We start from the raw sequence: 20,102 nt of genomic DNA, 5'->3' as shown, positions 1-20,102 counted from the left end.
GTTTAACTTTGTTTGTTTCCTGCTCAGCAAAATTTGCTTACTCTCCGGCTTCTGTTGTTGCTCTACTTCGACATTCATTGCTGTAATGCTCGAACTTGTGGCACTGAACATTGCTTTTGTCAACTCCTGTTCGGTTGCTGTAACCACCTCCTCTACCTCTTGCTCTTTCTCTTGGAGCAAAGTGTGGTTGACTTCTTTCTCCTCTGGCTGGACCTCTTCCGCCTCTTCCTCGAAAACCAAAACTTCGGTTATTGTAATCACGACCTCTTCCTCGGCTTCTTTGTGATGTTCCCCACTTACTCATTTTTGTCATCTCTGAATGACAGCTTTGATTGAAGAGCTTGCTCTAGGGAACTTGAGAGAGTCTTCTTGTTGATCCTTTGTTCATTAATCTCAAGTGTACCCATCAACTCATCGGTGGTCATGGCACTGAGATCCTTGGACTCTTCTATTGCTAGAACCACGTGCTCGAACTTGGGATTGAGTGATCGGAGCATCTTCTCTATCACTTGAAGAGATTCTATCTTCTCTTCATATCTTCTCATCTGATTAACAATGGTCAATGTTCTGCTGAGGTACTCAGAAATTGACTCATTCTCATTCATGTGCAACATCTCGAATTCGCCACGTAACACCTGGAGTCAAACTCTGATCGTCTTCTCAATTCCACGGTGTGAATTGCGAAGAATACTCCATGCCTCTTTAGAAGTTGCTGCTGCTGAAATCTTCTCAAAACTTGACTCACCAATGCCTTGATAGAGAAGACACAAGGCCTTTTTATCTCTCTTCCTTGAATCTTTTAATGCCGTCTTCTGAGCTTCATTTAAATTTCCTTCATCTTCGAGAGTAGTTGGCTCGTCATATCCTCGATTCACTAACTTCCACAAATCTTGTGAGGCTAGTAGGACTTGCATTTAAATACTCCAATTTTCATAGTTCTCCTTGTTGAGTTTTGGAAACTGGGGCTGAAAGAAGTTGTTTGTGTTGGCCATTGGTTGTCTTTAAGAAACTGTAAATTTTCAGGATGGAATTTACAAATTCTAACTGTACAGATGTGCTCGGAATATTCCAAATAGTTGGAAAGGATTATTAGATCACCAAAAACGGACTTTAAACAGCTTAGATCAAGCCAAAACAAGTTGAACGGTTTAGATCGATGAAATCTGGTGCGACTGAGAAGCACCGAATAATTTCTCTGGTATGGCTGGCTTCAGCGACTCAGCGGCTGACGGCACGGCTTGGTCAGCGGCTGTGGTCAACGCGACTTAGACAGCGGTGCGGTTCTAGTCAATAGCCTGAGCTCGGCTTGGTTAACGCGACTTGGTCAACGGCTCAGCTGACGTCAGTGGATGACGTTAGGTTGTTTGGTGAGTGCACATGTGGCGCGTGCTTGCGCGTGGGATCATGCGTCTTCTTCCTCCGGCAGTGCATGCGGTACGTGAGAGCGTGGGCGCTCGTTAGAATGGCGTCAGTGGTGAGTGTGGCGCATGCGGAGTCATCCGAGATCCGTTTTCGATGCGGTTTTTACGGTTGTGCTCGTCTCGTCGAGAGCTTCAAGCTGATGTGATCAAAAGTGGATTTCGACCACTTTGATTTATGGGCAATTTTTGAAAAACACTCTGTTTTTTCGAAAACGCACAAAACCGGCTCTGATACCATTGTTAGTGGGAGTGGGGTGCAGACCACTGTTAATGATTCATAATGAGAGGATTAATACTGAACCAAACTGAAATTTAAATTCACTTAAATAATTCTAAAAAAAAATACAGAGCATGAACTACAATTTTCTCTCTTTTATTATCTTTCTCCCACACTCAGAATTCTCAAAACACATTGCTATATATAGATAAAACCAACAATGTGAACGCATTAAATGCAATTGCGGCTAGCAATGTGAACGCATTAAATGCAACTACGGCTAGTAGTGTGAACGCATTGAATGCTAGTAGCCAACCATCTTGATTTCAACCATACTCCTACTCTTAGGCCGGTGGAAATTATTATAGGTGAAGCAAGATTACTTCACAACAAAAGTGCCTAGGTTTGATCTGCAAATTGGATATTGAGAAGGCATATGACAACATTAATTGGGATTTCCTCATGTATGTGTTGGATCTTATGGGATTTGGTAAGACTTGGTGCCAATGGATCAAGTTTTGTGTATTGACTGTGCGGATGTCTGTTCTGATTAATGGGACTCCAGCGGGGTTTTTTCCGACGCAATGTGGCCTTCGGCAAGGGGACCGTTTGTCACCTCTGTTATTTCTTTTAGTGATGGAGGCGTTGTGTAGGTTGTCGGGTAGAGTTGTGCGTGGGGGTCTATTGAAGGGCTTTGTGGTGGAATCGTTGTCTGGGGCTTCTGTTGGTGTATCTCATCTATTATATCCAGATGATGCTCTGATTTTCTATGGGGCTAAAGTGGAGCAGGTGGGACATTTGAGATGTGTTTTGTTATGTTTTGAGGCAGTTTCAGGCCTCCGGGTTAGCTTGAGGAAGTCAGAGCTCATTGCAGTTGGGAAGGTGGACAAGCTACCAGTTTTAGCTGGAATCTTGGGTTGCAGGGTGTCCGTTTTGCCAGTATCTTGTTTGGGTTTGTCGTTAGAAGCTTCAGTTAAGGCAAAAGGGGTATGGAATGGAGAGGTGGAATGAGTCCAGCGTCGTCTGGAGGGATAGAAGATGCAGTATTTGTCGAAAGGCGGGCTGTTGACACTGATTAAGAGTGTGTTTACAGCATTCCAACCTACTTCATGTCAGTTCATGTTATTCCAGTGTCAGTGGCGCACTGGTTGGAGAAACTTCAAAGGGATTTTCTATGGGGTAGTGGGGGTGATGAATTTAGGTATCATCTGGTTGATTGGAGGTGAATTTGTCAATCTAAGCAAGCAAGGGGTTTAGGGGTGAGGCGGTTGGTGACTTTTAATAGAGCCTTGTTAGGGAAATGGTCATGGCAGTTTCCTTCAGAGGAGGATAGGTTTTAGCGAAGGGTGGTGGCTTCTAAGTAGGGGTGGGAAAGAGGAATTGGAACTTTGGGGCCGTGATTACCACGCATGGTTGTGGGCTTTGGAAAGGGATTTACAACAAAAGTAACCTATGGTGACGAAAAGTAGTGAAGAAAATAAATTTCATCACTAAATAAGAACAATCCATGACGAATTATAAAATTTTGTCACGTATAATAAAAAAAATAAAAATAATAGGTGACAAAATTTATTTTCGTCAACAAATACTTCTTTTTAGGTGAGGAAAAATTAAGTTTTGCCACTGAAGGTTTTCCTGCTATTTTTTTTTTTTTTTTTGGTTGGCACCAAAATTTGAGACTTTTGGTGAGAAAAAAATTTGTCACCAATTATAAAATTATTAGCGAGGAATATATTTTCATCACCAATAATTTTGTATATATATTTTTTGAGAAACTTGATTTTAAATATTTTAAGACCATCTGGTGAGAAATATATTTTTATCACTAATAATTTTTAATATTTTGAGACTTCTTAGTGAGAAAATTATTTTGTCACCAATTTTGGAGGAAAATTTTTGACATATTGGACGGTAATGGAAAAAATAGACTACTAACTTTTTTCACCCTTTTATTTTTGTTTATCAATTTTTCCCTCTCCCCTCTCTCTCTCAAAACAAAACACAAGTTAATTAACTCTCTACACCTATGGTGATGAAAAGTAAGGAAGAAAATATTTCGTCACTAAATAAGAATAATCCGTGTTGAATTATAAAATTTTGTCACATATAATAAAAAGTAAAAATAATAGGCAACGGAATTTATTTTCATCAATAAATACTTATTTTTAGACGTGGAAAAATTAAATTTCGTCACCAAAGATTTTTCGTCTACTTTTTTTTAGGTGGTGTCAAAATTTTGAGACTTTTAGTGAGAAAAAAATTTGTCACAGATTAATAAATTATTAGTGGGGAATATATTTTCGTCACCAATAATTTTAAATATTAAAAAAAAATTAATTTTAAATATTTTAAAACTATTTAATGTGAAATATAATTTTATCATCAATAATTTTAATATTTTAAAATTTTTAATCACAAAATTATTTTACCACCAACCAATCTTGAAGGGGGAACTTTGAGATTTGGCAGTAATGAAAAAAAGGAACCCTACTAATTCTCCCCGGCGTTTTTTTTTTTTTTTGTGATGGTGCTCCAGTTTTCCTCCCATCCCTCTCTTGCAAAACACACAAAGGTATGGCCTCTCTCTCTTTCTCTCTCTCTCTCTCTCTCTCTCTCTTGTAGTTGTTTAATGGTGGGGTAAGGGTTTTCGGTAACGTGGTGGCGCTATGGTGGGGATGGAATGGTGTAACGGAGCTGCGGTGTGAGAAGAAGAGGGCTAGCAGTGCTATAGTAGGGAGGGAAAGGGCAAGCATTTCAGATTTGTGGTGGAGAAAAAGAGTAGTTTTGTGATTGTGGATAAGAGGGAAGGAGGCAATTGATCTATGGTAGTAGAGGGTTGGAGGGGCTGTGGCAAGGGGCAGAAGGGAAAGTGTAAACAGCCGGGATAGGGGTTCCTAAGGGGAATGAAGAAGTTGGGGAGCCATAAGAGGGTTGGGAGAGGGAGACGGTGTAGAAGCCCTTGTGTTTGATAAAATGCCTGTGTGAAACATTGCCATATTGTTGGGTATTTTAGAGTTGAAGGGTCATTTCATTATCTCATGTGGAGAATCCTTAGTTCACCAGGTTTGAGTTGTTATGCTTGAAAAAATTCCCATCACAAATCCAAGACTTGCATTTTAATTCTCCTTCATTACATTGTAAAATTATTATTTTTTTAAATGTATTCTATGGCTTAATATTTATTTCTTCTGTATTGTCACAAATTGCTACTATTTGCAAATTTTGAAAGTAATGAGGTTTGATTGCTGGACAATCTTCGTGCTTAGTCTTACTGGTAAATGCCAAGACTGGGTTTTTAGCCACATTTCATAAAGGATTTCCTTCTTGTAATGTTTGATGAGTAATTTTCAGGGCTTGCCTAAATAATATGTTTGTAGTCTGTACTCTGTACTTTGTAACACATAGTAATGTTGCTAGTCTTAAATTTATGAATTTGTTGATATCTTACTGTCACAAGTTAAGATTCTAGGAAATGGGCTTTACCCTATATTGTTTTGCCTGAAACTGCTTTTATGAATTGGTTTGTGTGGGCAAGTGATGTGTACAAAATACCTTCAAGAAAGAAAAGAATTGGTCCAAGCATTGCACAAGGATATAAAACTCTCTGATCTTCCCAAGATAACTTAGGTTTTTGTATCTCTTATTTTGTCTGTCACCATATTATTTAGCTCCTGCTTTGTTTCTTAGTTACTAGTTTGATTGGCTCACTAATGGCGTAATTTTTCCATGATGTAGCCCATGTTAATAATCTGGGGAGATCAAGATTAGATATTTCCACTAGAATTGGCGCACAGATTAAAAAGGTCAATACAAAGAATTTTATAATTTTAGTAACATTTTTTAGACGTACGGTTTTGTATTTTGGCCCTCTCTGGTTTCCAAGAGGTTGGAGGAAAAGAAAATGACAACTTGTAACCTTTTTTATTTGCAAGATTTCTCGAGTTTTAATATCATTTGTCTTCTTGGCAACCAAGTGGGGCTTTTGCATTTTCTAATGTTTTGAATGGCTTTAAAGTCTGAGGCTTGATTCATTTTCATTGAATCATGTTTCGTTTATTTTTTCAAGCATCTGGGTGAGAACACACAACTAGTGATCATAAAGAATTCAGGTCATGCAATCAATGTAGAGAAGTCGCAAGAGATGTTCAAACATTTGAAGTCATTCCTTGTCGATCCTCTTCCTTCTAAACTTGAAAGCAAAGGCAACAACGGCAAGACAGACTAAAGGATTCAGGAAAAAAAGGGAATTCGAATAAGGAGCTATTCTGATCATCCTTATGTGGGTTATACAGAGTGTTTCGGACAACACAACTGACTTAGGGGTTTGAAAGTTTTCGTTACAGATTTTTAAAAAGATATGTATTTTATATAGTAAACAGTGCATATAAAATGAGTCCCATTGGACCTGTGCAAGCATGGTAAATTACTGACTTGAATTTAGGTTTGATGACTGTTGCAGAGGCTCTTTAACTATTAGTTGGATAATGAACTATTTGTCTTAATATCATTGCAAAACCCGGCTCCAGCCATTGCAGGCACCAAGAGAATCTAAAACAGTAGAGAGTTCGGGAAATAAGAGGATTGGTGACTTTTGATATTTTATTTTTATTTAATGGTATAAATGGCAGCATATTCATTTTTCCCTACTGTATATGCAGCCTAAAGAATGCCTCCACTTTTCCTTCTCAAGGGGATAATATTAGTGGATCATGTAGTTCTAGCAGTTCTAGCAAAAACCGTGTTAAGCAAAAACCGCCATATTGAACAATCAATAGAAAAGAGATGAGTGTTGATGGGCTGCATGAAGATTTAAATTGTGTTAAGCAAAAATCGTATATTGAAACCCATGATTCTAATGGTTGCCCTGATGAGGAAGTTGCGAATGAGTGTTGGTCATATCACAAGGCTCAGAATGACTCCATAATTGTGGATGTGCTATTGCGGTAATTTTTAATGATTTGAAATGGACAATCTAATTATCTGAAATGTTATGCTGACTTACATTTGTTAGATTCATGCTAAAATTAGTTGTAACAGCTGTTTATGGAGACAAGACGGGCCTTAAGTTCTAAGTGGGAAGATATAAAATGGCAAAAGACATCTCAACATTGGGCCCATAATTGCTTTCTTTTGGATATGATATTCTCCAATTGTGATCTCTAGGATTGAATGCATCAGTTTGAATATCGCTCAGGTAATCATGCAATGCAATTTTATTAATCCTAATTCATTTAGGATCATTTGTAATATCTGTTACATAGTTCAACATTCACCCTATGTAATTTGAGTAATGAATTGAGTTATTGGTAAAAGAAAAAAATTACCAAGAATGTCGTAGTGAAGCATAACCCAAAACTTTGCCAAACTATTGTAAGCATTGATGATGTGGATTATGTGTGATTTTTATCTTATTAATTGACATCTTTCCCTATATAAATACAATGGAGAAATAGGTAGATGGTAAAGCAGAGAATTACCAAGAACATCGCAATGAAACTGAACTTTTCATTTTGAATTTTACTGACGATAATTTTGGATCTTGAATGTTACTGGATTTTATTCATTAGTGCCCGTGTTAGGCACAAATGACAACTAAACAAAGGGATCCATAGTGCCAGAGTTCAAGACTCATTCTGTATAGCCTCTAGTCTATATCTGCTCTGGTTATGGAAGATAGGAAGAGTAGCATTCCTTTGTTCCAGATGGTAGTAATTTCATTAGTTCTACTAGAAAAGATGAATTCAGAGTGTTTTATTAAGCAATGAATCACCTTGGTTAAAATTTATGTTGGTGTACCTAAAAACTAATTGTTGGAATCTATTTAGACTGCCTTATTGTCTTTTTTGGAGTCGCTTGAGGAGCATTTGGAGATGACATCAAGCATCATGGAGTTTCTTAAGAAGCAAGGTTTCAAAGGACAATTTAGAGGAGGAGGTATCCCATGAACTCGTAGATCGCCATTTTGGTAAGTTTCGCTTATTTTATGTTTTTATTTTTCTAATGTTGATTAGTATATACTAGTTAAAGCACAGTAGTTTCACTAATTATTAACTAAGATTTAACAAGTTTGAAGATGTATTTAATAAAAATAGATTCATTAGTTACTTCTTACTTAGCATGACCCTTGTTAAAATACACACTAACCAAAGTAGAGACAAAGCCATGTGTATGCTTTTTTGTGTATTTTTACTAGGCAGTGTTAGAGTTGCTCTAAGTTAGTGATGCGATTAATAGGAGCTTGCCATGTACAAAGGAAATTCTGGTTGTTAAGCTAGACTTATTGTGTACACAATTTGTATTGACATGGATAAAGAGGTCTATACAATGTAATTGATAATATGTTAATGTTTTTCTTGTTTATTTTCTTTGCAGATTGGTTTTTGATGACGTTTGGAAGCATACTTACAAATCAAGATCAAGTGTTGAATTTTTTTTCCTAAACTGATACTTTAGTTCTAGTTGCAAATCAAGATCGAGTGTTGATTTTTTTTTGTGGACTCCATGTTAGTTCATTTTGGGATTTACTTTGATGGTTTTTTTGTTATACTTAATGGATTATTATTAAATTTGTTTGATGGATATATTTTGATTTATGATATAAATTGTTTAGTGAATTTTTGTGTGGAGTGGTGTATAATAGCTAGTGGATTTCTTAGTACATTTAAAAGGCTATTGGGATATGAGTAGGGCTATTTGTGAAATAATAATTTAAATTGAAATATGAAATATGAGACAAGTTTAGTGACGAATTTTTTTCGTCATTTGTACTTGTTATTATGATAAAGTAATTATTCGTCGTTAATAAATATTTTTTGTGACAAAATTTATTGCAGCTTATATATGAAAGTTTTCATTAATTTTGTTGTTTGGTGACTAAAAATTTCATCACGTATATATTTTTGTCACGAAATATATTTCGTCACCCATGTATGACTTTTGGAGACAAAAAATGTCATCATCTTTACATCTTGTTGTGACGAAATTATTTCTTCATCAATGATCAACAAGTGTGACAAATTTATTCGTCAACTAAAGTTATAAACATGGTACTGAATAACTATTTGGTGACGAAAATGAGGATTTTTGGTGACAAAATGTTATTTTATTAGTGACAAAAAATTTCGTCACTAAAGTAATATCATTGGTGACAAAATTATTTTTTGTTACATTGGTTTTTAGTGACAAACCTTCAATGACGAAACTGGTGAGGAAAATATTTCCTCACAAATATCTATAGTGACGAAATTAGCTCTTTGGAGACAAAAGAAATTCGTGATTCAAGACCCAACTTGTTGTAGTCCCCCTTTAGCTTGTTCTCCCTCTTCAGCGCTGCCACCGACGTCACCCGTTCTCCTTCTTCAATGTCGCCACAGGTAGGACTAGGTAGCGAATGTGCCGACCAGGCAGACCCGTTCGACCCGACATGTTTTGGGTAGATGCGTGACACATGACAAGCAAATATGGGTCCAAAATTTTTAATTTCGCAGGTTTGGATCGGGTGACAGATTGTCCGCCAATTTCAATCTCGTACCTGACCCAAACCCCCCCTCTTTTTTTTTTCCTCTACCTATTTCCCCCATTTTCCCCTCTGTCTCACCCTCATTTTTTCATTTCACGTTTTTCTTGCCCTAGCTTCTTCCTTCGACGACTCTCTCTCTATGTCTCTCTCTCTCTCTCTCTCACCTCTCTGTCTCTCTCACTTAAACGGCAGTGAGCAACGATCAGAGATCGGCGAAAGTGGCGGTGAGTAGCAATCGAAGCCTCGATTGGAAGGTATTCTTCTCTTATCTTCTTCTCTTTTCCTTATCTTCTTCTCTTCTGAACTTGTGTTACGTGTTCTCAACCTAATCACAAATTCCTTTTTGATAGAGTGGGTACGCAATTGATAAAACTATTTGTAAGCTAATTGATAAAAATAGCATTTGAAAGCAATTGATAAACCTATTTTTAAAATCGGGTTTTGCAGATTTTAGTTCTAGTTCTTCTGTCATTGATTTGGGGTTTTGAAAATTAAGCTAATCTTCTTTTTTCTATTTTGTTGTTTGATGATGATGGTGATGATTTCTGGGTTTTTCATTTGTTAATTTGTTAGTATAAGAACTGTGATTTTGAATTTTCTAGGTTATTTGTGTGAATTGCTGGTTGTTCAAGTAAAGTTTTTTTTGTCAAATGCAATATACTTGCTTTTTTGGGATTAATAAGAGTTAACACTCTGTTTTTTTTTTTTTTTGTGTGTGTGTGTTTTGTTTCCAACCTGATAATTAAAAAGTTAATGACTTGATGTCAATGAGAACATAGAAATTTGTTACTAAGAAACTGTGAATATATCATTGTCAACAACTTGTAATTTAACTTCAGATTTGTTGTCAACTTGTGATTTAACTTCAGATTACAATGTGAATGTTAGAAACACAAAACTCAAAATAATTTCAAATATAAATAATTTCATAAATTTTGTGCCTGAATTAAAACAGTGAAGATCTACTTGAAAATTAAGTCATAAAATGGCCCAAAATAGTTTAAATTAGAAAAGATTAACTAGCTCCTCAAATCCAAGAATTAGAATCTTTTAAGTGATTATACAATAGGATTTCGCATACCCACTGGTTGTTTGGTGAAATGTTTCAAACTAATAATAATGAACAGAATACAAAATGCAGGAACAATTGTTTAATGAAATCTATTTGATGAAAAGAATACATATGCAAGTGTTTTTATTTTGGTTAGAATTAACTTATGTGTGAGGTGGGAATAAGAATTATCCATGCAAGTGAAGAATTATTTTGACTGGGAATAAGAATTATTTATTTTACATATTTATGTGTGAGTTTTTGGTTAGAACTTTTCTGGTTCTGTAATGGAGTTGAAAACAGGAGACTAAACTTCCTAATGCCTCGTAACTCGTAATGCCTTGATATTTTTATTTTTCTGCAATTTTGTTGCTAGGATATTTGATCATGCACTGGAAGACTCAAATTCAAAATCGGGCCTTGTCCACTCTTTATCTATATGTATATCTTTGTTGGATCCAAAAAGATCAATTCATTCTCTCATTCCTTCCGAAGTCAACACATGTACGAGTCACGTACACCTGTTAATCCTGAGACTGTTGGTGCAATGCTGCCCAAGCTTGGTAAGTGTGTCATAAAATTTGTGTATGTTTGCTTGTGATGTCAAGGTTTCTTTCTACCTTGTGTTAAATTTGTTTCTCTACCCACTTCAAATACTTAGAATATGAGTTTATGGCTATAACTTGTGCACAGATTGGATGTTTATGTACTTGTCTTAAATGGGAAACTTTTTTCCCTTTCTTTGTTCTGAAACTGATATTTCAAAGTTTCTTTTCTTTGGTTTGAGGTTACTTTTCTCTATTCTATGTAATATCATGAGCTCATATGTTATGATAGACCATTTGCATTCTATTGATGTGAATTGGTGGTGGAAACTGTTGAACATTGTTTTAAATTTTGTTTTTATTAATTTTGAAGTTAATTCGTGAATTGAAACACATGATATCTACACTCGTTACCGACATTGGTGGTAAGTTCCTTGTACATTGATGGCTTTTGGGTACTGGCTTCCCACTTTTTTTTTTTTTATGATGAGGAAGAGATTATTATATAGTATGAAACGGAAAGATATAAGACAATCAAGAAGAATAATAAGAAAATCGATGCGCTACCATGTCCCTTCTCATTTGTTGAGTTCATACATATTTATATATGTACTTAAACATGTAAAGGTATATATTGAAACACCTCAACTTAGAAACTTGATTAGTTGATCTAAGTTATTGAGATAATGCCTTTGGATGACAACTTAATACCGTGACTTTTGGCCAAGAAAATAGTGGTATATTGAACATTGAGAGGGAGGGGGGCACTTGCCCCCTGGTCCTCACGTGGCTCCCCCCTGTTGATGACTAACCAAGCTATCAAAGGCCAGGAGTTGTGTAACAAACCTGAAAGACAAACTAAATTGAGATAAGTTTTACTTAAGATCCTTTTATTCAATTTATGTTCTTCAAAAAGACAAAATGAACAAAATTTCTAAAGAACAAGTTGACCAAAAACCAGCAAGGTTGCAATTCCTTGTTTCACATTCATTCTAGCTCCATTGAGAATTAGAATAGGAGCTAGCTAAATGTTTTCACATATTTTATAAGCTATTGTAGGCTGAGATTGATTGATAGCTGGAAAGCTTAATAGTATTACAAACTCTCTTAAATAGGAAGTTAATGAAAGAAATCTACTTGATCAAAAATTAAAGTAGGATAAGATAGGAAAGTAAAGAATTGTCATAAAATTAAATTTCTTAATTATGATAAACTAGTAACATAGACTTAAGATCTATTGTGACTCTGGGTAAACACAAACACACACACACACACACACACACACACAAACATCACATTTAGGACATGCTATTGGCATTTATCTTAGCTTCTTGTACTCCACATATTTGAGTTCTAGAGAAGCCAAAAAGCACATGAGAAGTGGATCATAGGATGCTAACATGGAGTGCCAATGGGGCAATCACATGCACAAGGACACTTGCAAATTAGTCTTAAACTTATTAGCTGTGATATGAATTAAACTCAACATTCAACTTAAGTAAAGTGGTGCTCCATTCTGTTTTACAGAAGATAGCGGATCATAAATTTAGAGTTTAGAATCTTACTACAATAACTCTAAGAGCAAGTGGTTTTATTTTAGATATCAGTTTTCTTCCTTCTTCCTTCCTTTTACATTGAAAAGTCAGTGTGAAAATTGTTATAATTCTTTCCACTTTAATCTAAAGAGGACATGCCCTCAAGCCAGCTTTGACCGTAAGTAACTCCTTTTGCTCAATTTGCTGAGTAAAGTAGTGGATTCAATCCTCAGACTAGTTATGGTGATAACTATAGTTATCTGGTATTACTGTTATTATTACTGTTCTGCTTTTTTTTTTTTTTGGTGATGAGAGATAATATAGTTTGATTCCTCCCTCCCCCCCCCCCCCGATATAGAAAGTAAGGGCTAGATGACAATATAGTTGACTTTATTGGCCATGCATTGGCACTCCATATAGATGATAGTTACTTGGACCAGCCTGCCATGGATTTTGTGAAGAGAGTTAAGGTGAAACATTTGGTTCCTACTTAAGTTATTTGTTTTATTTTTCCCAGTGTCTCCACTTTGAAGATCTTGGAATGATTTCTACCCTTTATACACCAATGTTGTGTTTGATCCGTTCAATGCTCTACTGTTTTCTGTGTTTCATTTCATATGGTAGTAAATGTTGTCTCAACTACAGACAACTGTCATTTCATATGGTGGTTTAAAGGAACATGGGTCCTATGTTACATTTCCATTCTATCAATGGCCATAATCTTAGTTAAAGCACAAGATAACAGATTTTTCTTTTTAATCTCAATCCTAGTTAATTTAATTTGACAAGGTAATACGAGTTTGGAGCAGCTCCTCTCTCCTTGTTTTCCCTCTTTCAAATTGATGTGAACAGTGAGTGAGGTTTTCCTTTTTGCATATTCTGTTTACAGCAGTCAGTGTAATTGTAGACACCCTATTTTTGACCGACCTTAAGACTTAGACGTCACCAGTTGAGCGCTTGGTGATGTTGCATATCGCGCTCGTTCAAAAGTCTCAGAGTCGCGGCCGTGAGCCCCGCCTCCGGACTTCCGAACCCTCTTCTGTGCCTTGCCTCGGTTTGCGAACCAGACTCGGTTTTCTCTATTTCTTTTCCTGAGGGGAGGGAGAGGTCCTGTAGACCATCTCTTAGTGGCCGTGGGCTACATTTTGTGGTCGTAGGCCATTTTGCCCATTTCGGAGCCCGGTCCCCGATTTTCAGAGCCGTCAGGCCGTGTGCCTTGGTTCGGGACCGCTTAACCATCTCCATTTGCTCTGATTTTTGGCATACATCTTATTCACTCCCTTTTGAGGGACACTGGGGTCTGAGAAACCCACTTCGTGGCCGAACGCCACTTTCGGTGCTTAACAGGCAATTTTCGGGGCCCCGAACTGCGTGTTTTGGCTCCCGAGCATTCGTTTTGCATGGGTTTTCGTTCATTTTTGGCAGGTGCCTCTGTTTTATCACCAGGAAGGTCACTGGAGGGTGGGAGGCCAGCAATTATCTTGACAACCAGTTATATTCCATTTTCGCCCTCCGACACCCGTTTTTCGCACTTCCGAGCCAATGTTGAACACCTTGGGGCCACTTTCTTCAACCCCAAACCACATATTTGTGTTTTACACACATGGGAGGACCCTAAAAGTTCATGGCCGGCCACTAATGTTGCTTGACCTTTTTGAACCCCTCCTTCTGAGCCAATGTTGAACAACCTGGGCCCTTTTTCTTGAACTTTGAACCACATATTTGTGTTGTACACACATAGGAGGACCCTAAAAGTTTATGGCCGGCCACTAATTCCATTTGACCCTTTTGAACCCCTCCTAAAAATGGCTTGATCTCTCTCCTGTTTTAGAGTTTCCAAATTCGAACCACAGGGTTGTGAAGAGGAGGCCTGGGAGGCCACCAATATGTGGTGGCCGGCCACTAAAGCCACTTGGCCCTTTTGACCCCTAGCCGGCCGGCCACTTCCAAGCCCAATAAGGGGCCGGCCATTTTCCTTGTGCCTGGCACTTTACAGCTGTGTAGCTGTTTCCCCCAGAAAATATCCCAATCCGGGGGATATTTTGTGGGGGAAAACTTACCTACTTTTCCTTGACCTTTTGTCTCCCCTTGCTCCCTTCTTTTTGTTCATATAACCAGCAGGTGGCATTGGGGATAGGGGTTAGAAAAAATCACCTTCAAGGTTGCATACAAAAATCTCTCTCTATCCCTCTCTTTCAAGCAAGAAACTCCAAGCCCTACACCACCATTTCTTCTACAACACCAAGCTCCACCACCACCACTCCATTTCCAGCAGCAAGTAGGTGTTCTCCAAGGCCTAAGGGAACCACAAACTCAAGCCAAGAGGCAACCAAAATCAAGTCTTCAAGGGTAAGTAGTGTTCTTCCTTTTTTGAGCTTATTTTGGTATCATTTCTTAGCCATACATGCTTATTAATTTGAGCTCCGACCAAAACTGAAAAGGTCATTTTTTTGAGCTCATTTTGTTGTTTCATTAAGGGCTCTACCCGGTTTGAGCCCTCCATATTGCACTTGCTTCAATATCCTCCTTGAATGCCATTTTCTTGCATGCTTTGGCAGCCCATTATGCTTCCATTTTTGGACGATTTACAGGCCTATAGATGGCCTTATTTTGACCTTCTTAACATGTTTCATTAAGGGTCTTTGGCCATTTGTGGAATATTTTGCATACTTCATGTTATAGCCTCCTTTGAGCCTCATTTTGCATTGCATTTCTAGCATGTTTGTATATTGTTTTGGAGTTTTTACAGTTCTGCAAATATGCTTATTTTTGGTCCCTCTTCGATGTTGTAGAAGGGAATTTTTCAGTTTGGGCTTTGTATATACCACTTGCCTCTTTGGCCACCTTTTGGTCCATTTTCTTGCGTAAGAACTTAGCCTTATCTATGTTTATTTTTGAGGTTTTTACAGTTCTGTGAAAGTTCTTATTTTTGGTCCCTCTTCAATGTTGTTGAAGGGTCCTAACCCATTTGGAGTTTGCAGCTGTGAGTTGCTTCATAATCTCATGTTTAGGGCCATTTTCGCATGCTAATTTTGCCCTATCTTTGCTTGCTGTTTGGCCATGTTTTGTACTAGAAAAATGCTAATTTTGGGACTGCCTTGCTTCTTTCTTTTCATTGCATATCCATATTGTGCATGTTTGGTATAGCTATAGGCCATTTCGGGTCCCAAAATTCATGTTTCGGGACTATTCCTCGCATCGGGTGTGTTTTCGCCTCATTTCGGGGCTGTTTTCCCCCATATTTCAGTGCCTAAACTCCATTAGCATGTTTGCATGCCATTTATGCCATATTGCATTGCGTATGCCATTGCCTCGGTTTGCGTGCCCGTGTGCACGCATTTCGAGGCACTTCTTTTCATCCACCGGCCTCTTATGTGAGTGTGGCTGAGGCTCTCTCATGTTAGTATAAGTCCATGTTGCATTCTATATGCCATTTCCATGCCATTGCATTGCGTATGTCATTGCCTCAATTTGCGTGCCCGTGTGCACGCATTTCGAGGCACCTCATTTTCATCCACCGGCCTCTTATGTGAGCGTGGCTGAGGCTCTCTCATGTTAGTGTAAGCCCATATCATATTTCCATGTCATTTGCATTGTGTATGTCATTTTCTCGATTTGCGTGCCCGTGTGCACGCATTTCGAGGCATCTCTTTTTTACAGCATTGTGCATACTAGGTTGTATCTTAGATCGCATTCTGTCATTTTCTCAGTTTGCGTGCCCGTGTGCACGCGTTTCGAGGCATCTTATTTTCATAGCATTGTGTATGTTAGGATTGTATCTTAGTTGCATTTCATGCATGTCGTGCATATTGCATCATGTTCGGGATAGGAGTTAGCCCGGGCACGGGAAACGAGGTGCATTTCGTACTCCGAGTGACGGAATGTATCTCAATTCCCCAGTCACCGACACTCCGGATCATCCATGATGGAGTTAGGTTTTAGCTGTGTTTTCATGTGCATTCATCCTATATTGAATTGTGCATTTCGACTCCTCGGCCATCATGCCTCGGTATGCGTGATTGGTGGCACGAGGATCGAGGCATGCATATATCTGTGAAAATACATTGCCATGCCCCTCTCCTGCTCTCTGTTGCAGCAAAATAAAGAATCGGCAACTTTTTGGAGCTTGGCACGCACTTCAAGAAAATGTGTAAACAGAGGCTAATTGGGGCATCCTGGTGGATTTCCGTGCAAGGCGGCCCAGACATGCATCATTCATCAGGAGCAAGGCAGTCCCTGGCTTGCACGCCAGTTTTACAGCTTTCTTAGTTAATGTGTAAATTAATTAGGAATTTGTACATTATTTGGACTGTATTATTTGGACTGTAATATTCTTTTATTCGGGACTGTACATTTATTCGGACCCTCTGCGCGAGGGGACGACTGTAATAAGTGTGCGTGTGTGTGTTGTATGTCTTCCAACCCCACGTCTTTCTCCTTTTTATTTATCCTCTTATGGTGGTTAGATTAGGGCATATTTCAATTAGCATACAGTATGATAGCATGTTTGCATTTCATTCATCTGCTTTGCATGCACCGGGCTCGGCGCATCATACTAACTGCATTTGTATTTCAATTCCAAGTTGAATACATGTTAGCTGTAGCATTCCATATGCCATGTTTAGAATAGCCGAGCCTGCTATAGTTGCATTTTGCATGTGTTGCATTAGGCACCTTTGTATACTTAGGATCATGCATGATTTCTAATGTAGTTTCTATTTTGGCTTGGAGTACTCGGTAAGCTTTATGCTTTAGCATCCTTGCATGCGTGTGAGTGACTGCCATGAATAGCATGCTTACCATGAGCCTATATGCTTATATGATGTAACTGCCTGAATGCCTGTGGGTGAAGGTTGGGTTACTTGGATTGGATTAAATCATCAACTGTTTGTTTTAAGCCCACTAGATAGTGGCAAAACCATCTTTTCCTAAGCCCACCTGAGGGTGGCAAAATCTGCATTTTAAGCCTACTTGCGAGTAGCAAACCATCTTTCAAAAAACGAACATGAAATGTTTTGTTCCAATTCAGGCGATCCAGTCTATACTTGTATGCTGTGCGCATCACATAGTAACCTAGGCTAATAACCGAAATAAGAACACACAATGTTTTCAAAAATAGATATCATGGTTAGTAGAGGCCGATCTTTGATCGGGCGAGCGGGGGTGCTCACGAAGTGACCTTCCCCAATCGTACCCAAGTTCCCGAGCCGTGGCAACTTTGGTGATGACGGACACGTGGCCTTTGGCACCGAGTCAGGGTTTCCTAAATTTCCCATTAAAAAACATTTAGGTGGCGACTCTGTATCTGGCAAAGCAGTCCATGTTTGGCACTTCTTTCAAAATCTGTTTTCTTAAAACGATTTGCCGGATTTGGACTCTTTGGTTCAGACTTAGAACCGTGACAAATTTGAGAGTCCTGAGCTGTAGTGACCCCAAAATGAACGGAACGGGAGCTCGTTCATCCCGGGGCGTTCGGGGACGTCTACAGTAATGACCAACTAATTTACTTCCGCTTTGTTTTTGAAAAGCTATATGCAGAATCTTTAGCTCTCTTCCAGGGAGGACCTCCTTATATTATCCACTGTATGGACTTGGAGAACTACCTCAGGTGTGTTGTCATTGGAATTGCAAGAACCTTTTAGGGGCTATATAATTTATTCTCAACTTTCTCTAACATTATTTACATATATTTGCTCGTTTGAGTGTCGTCTATGGTGGAATTACATGCTCAACAAGCCAGAATGCAAGGTAAATTTTTATGATTCTCTGATATCCTTGAAACCATATGAATAGCCTTGTTGAGCCTAAGTGTTTTTTACTGGGTTGAAGGGCTAAAGGCAGCACCAAGTGAGTGATTCTTTAAACCGGGAAGGGAAAAAATGGATCGTTTAGCTAATGCCAAAGATTAAATAAATTCTTTAATTTCCTGATGAGCAATCGTAAGTTGAAACTGATAGTTTTCATTATCTTTAAATGATTCCCAACAAGTAGCAAAAGAGGAAGAGGATGTTATGCATGGAATGAAAACAAGATGGGTAAAAGGACTAGTGCTATATAGACCAGCCAAAAACACAAAATAACCTGCTATTTCTGTAAACAAGTGTGGTTGATTTGAGGACCTACGATGAATGTGTGGCAGCACCACAAATGATTGATTGAGAAATAAATGCATTATGCTTTTTTTTTTTTTTTTTTCTTCTTTTCTTCCAATTAAAGCTGTCAAAACTTTTATATTGGTGTTTACTTCTATTTATTCATTTTTTGATCATCCATATTTGCCTCAAATCATGCTTGTCGACACTTCAGCTTGTCCCACTGAGCATATACTGTCTTCTATGTTGTTTGAATCAGCCTGGCTCTTTGCATGTCAAAGAAATCTGTTGATTTCAGCTGAAAATTGTGCATCCAATATAAATAAGGAGAGTTGTTGTAGTCCACAGCAGTCAACCTGAAAACCCGAACAATCATTGGGTAGGGTATACTAGGAGGCATCATAAAAATATAGGCATTGATCATTGCTTGCACCTTTCAGTTAGTAGCATTTTTTCCCCCCATTCTCTGATTTTTTTTTTTATAATTTTTATATAACAAAATTTCATGTGTTAATGACTCAACTGACCAACCCTCATTGGATTATTGAATGCATATACTTATTGCACATTGTTTTGTTGTCACGGGGAACATTAGATCACAATATATGTTGAATGTTAACTGTTGACTTGCAGACTCTGATTAAAGAAAACCCAACTTGATTTTCCTTGAATTCTTCAGAAAACACAGTTCAAGGTCAACAATAGACTGTTGGATGAGACTCTGTTTTTTTTTTTATATATATATTTTAGCAACACATGTAGGTGGTTCATAGAGCTATTATTTGCCTTTGGTGTTCCATATAGTTGGGTTACAGTGCATTAAGTAGGCAGGGTGAGCAATGAGCATATAAATTGTTTGGGTTAATTACAATTTACCCCGTGTAGTTTTATCCAAAAACACTATACCCCTATTAGGTTTAAAAGTATACACATAATCTCCTTGGTTCTTGTTGGTATTAGTGCTAGTGATACATGGTATTTCTGCAATCTTTTGGCATCCTCTGTTATCTGTGTTGCTTATCATCAAGGATCACCTCAACTCTTTGAAGTTTTGAATTGTTATAAAATAAAATAAAATAAAATAAAATAAAATAATTTATATATGAGTTTAGATGTAATTGATAATATGTTAATGTTTTCCTTGTATATTTTCTTTGCAGATTGGTTTTTGATGACGTTTGGAAGCATACTTGCAAATGAAGATCAACTGTTGAATTTTTTTTCTTGGATTGATACTTAGTTCTAGTTGCAAATCAAGATTGAGTGTTATTTATTTTTATGTTTTTTGTACTCCGCGTTAGTTCATTTTGGAATTTGCTATGATGTTTTTTTATTATACTTAATGGATTATTATTAAATTTGTTTGATGGATATATTTTCATTTATAATATAAATTGTTTAGTGAATTTTGTGTGTGGAGTGGTGTATAACTAGTGAATTTCTTAGTACATTTAAAAGGCTATTGAGATATGAACAGGGATATTTGTGAAATAATAATTTAAATTGAAATATAAAATATGGAACAAGTTCAGTGACGAATTTTTTTCGTCACTTGTACTTGTTATTATGACAAACTGATTATTTATCGCTAATAAATATTTTTTGTGACAAAATTTATTGTAGTTTATATATGAAATATTTGGTTGATTTTGTTGTTTGGTGACTAAAATTTTTGTCACGCATATATATTTTTGTCACGAAATATATTTCGTCACCTATGTA

At 37.5% G+C, this 20,102-nt stretch overlaps 1 long non-coding RNA gene across 10 annotated transcripts; it reads left to right on the top strand.

The window, feature by feature from the left end:
* Window positions 1-9,211: 9,211 nt before the first annotated feature.
* On the top strand, window positions 9,212-19,786 carry LOC145793098 (uncharacterized). Of its 10 annotated transcripts, none has more exons than XR_014333622.1 (6): window positions 9,212-9,411; window positions 10,585-10,771; window positions 13,078-13,139; window positions 17,817-17,896; window positions 17,992-18,036; window positions 19,541-19,786. It is a non-coding gene; the product is annotated as an uncharacterized LOC145793098 (long non-coding RNA). The 10 variants fall into 10 exon arrangements; XR_014333618.1 differs by adding an exon at window positions 18,118-18,227 and having other exon boundaries at window positions 17,817-18,036; XR_014333621.1 differs by lacking the exon at window positions 19,541-19,786 and adding an exon at window positions 18,118-19,534.
* The last annotated feature ends 316 nt before the right edge of the window (window positions 19,787-20,102 follow it).

The sequence above is a fragment of the Camellia sinensis genome, chromosome 6 (assembly GCF_055761805.1).
Source record: "Camellia sinensis isolate YWXY chromosome 6, ASM5576180v1, whole genome shotgun sequence".
Taxonomy (NCBI): domain Eukaryota; kingdom Viridiplantae; phylum Streptophyta; class Magnoliopsida; order Ericales; family Theaceae; genus Camellia; species Camellia sinensis.
Note: the sequence above shows the minus strand (reverse complement) of the source record. Positions and strands in the feature narration are given on the sequence as shown.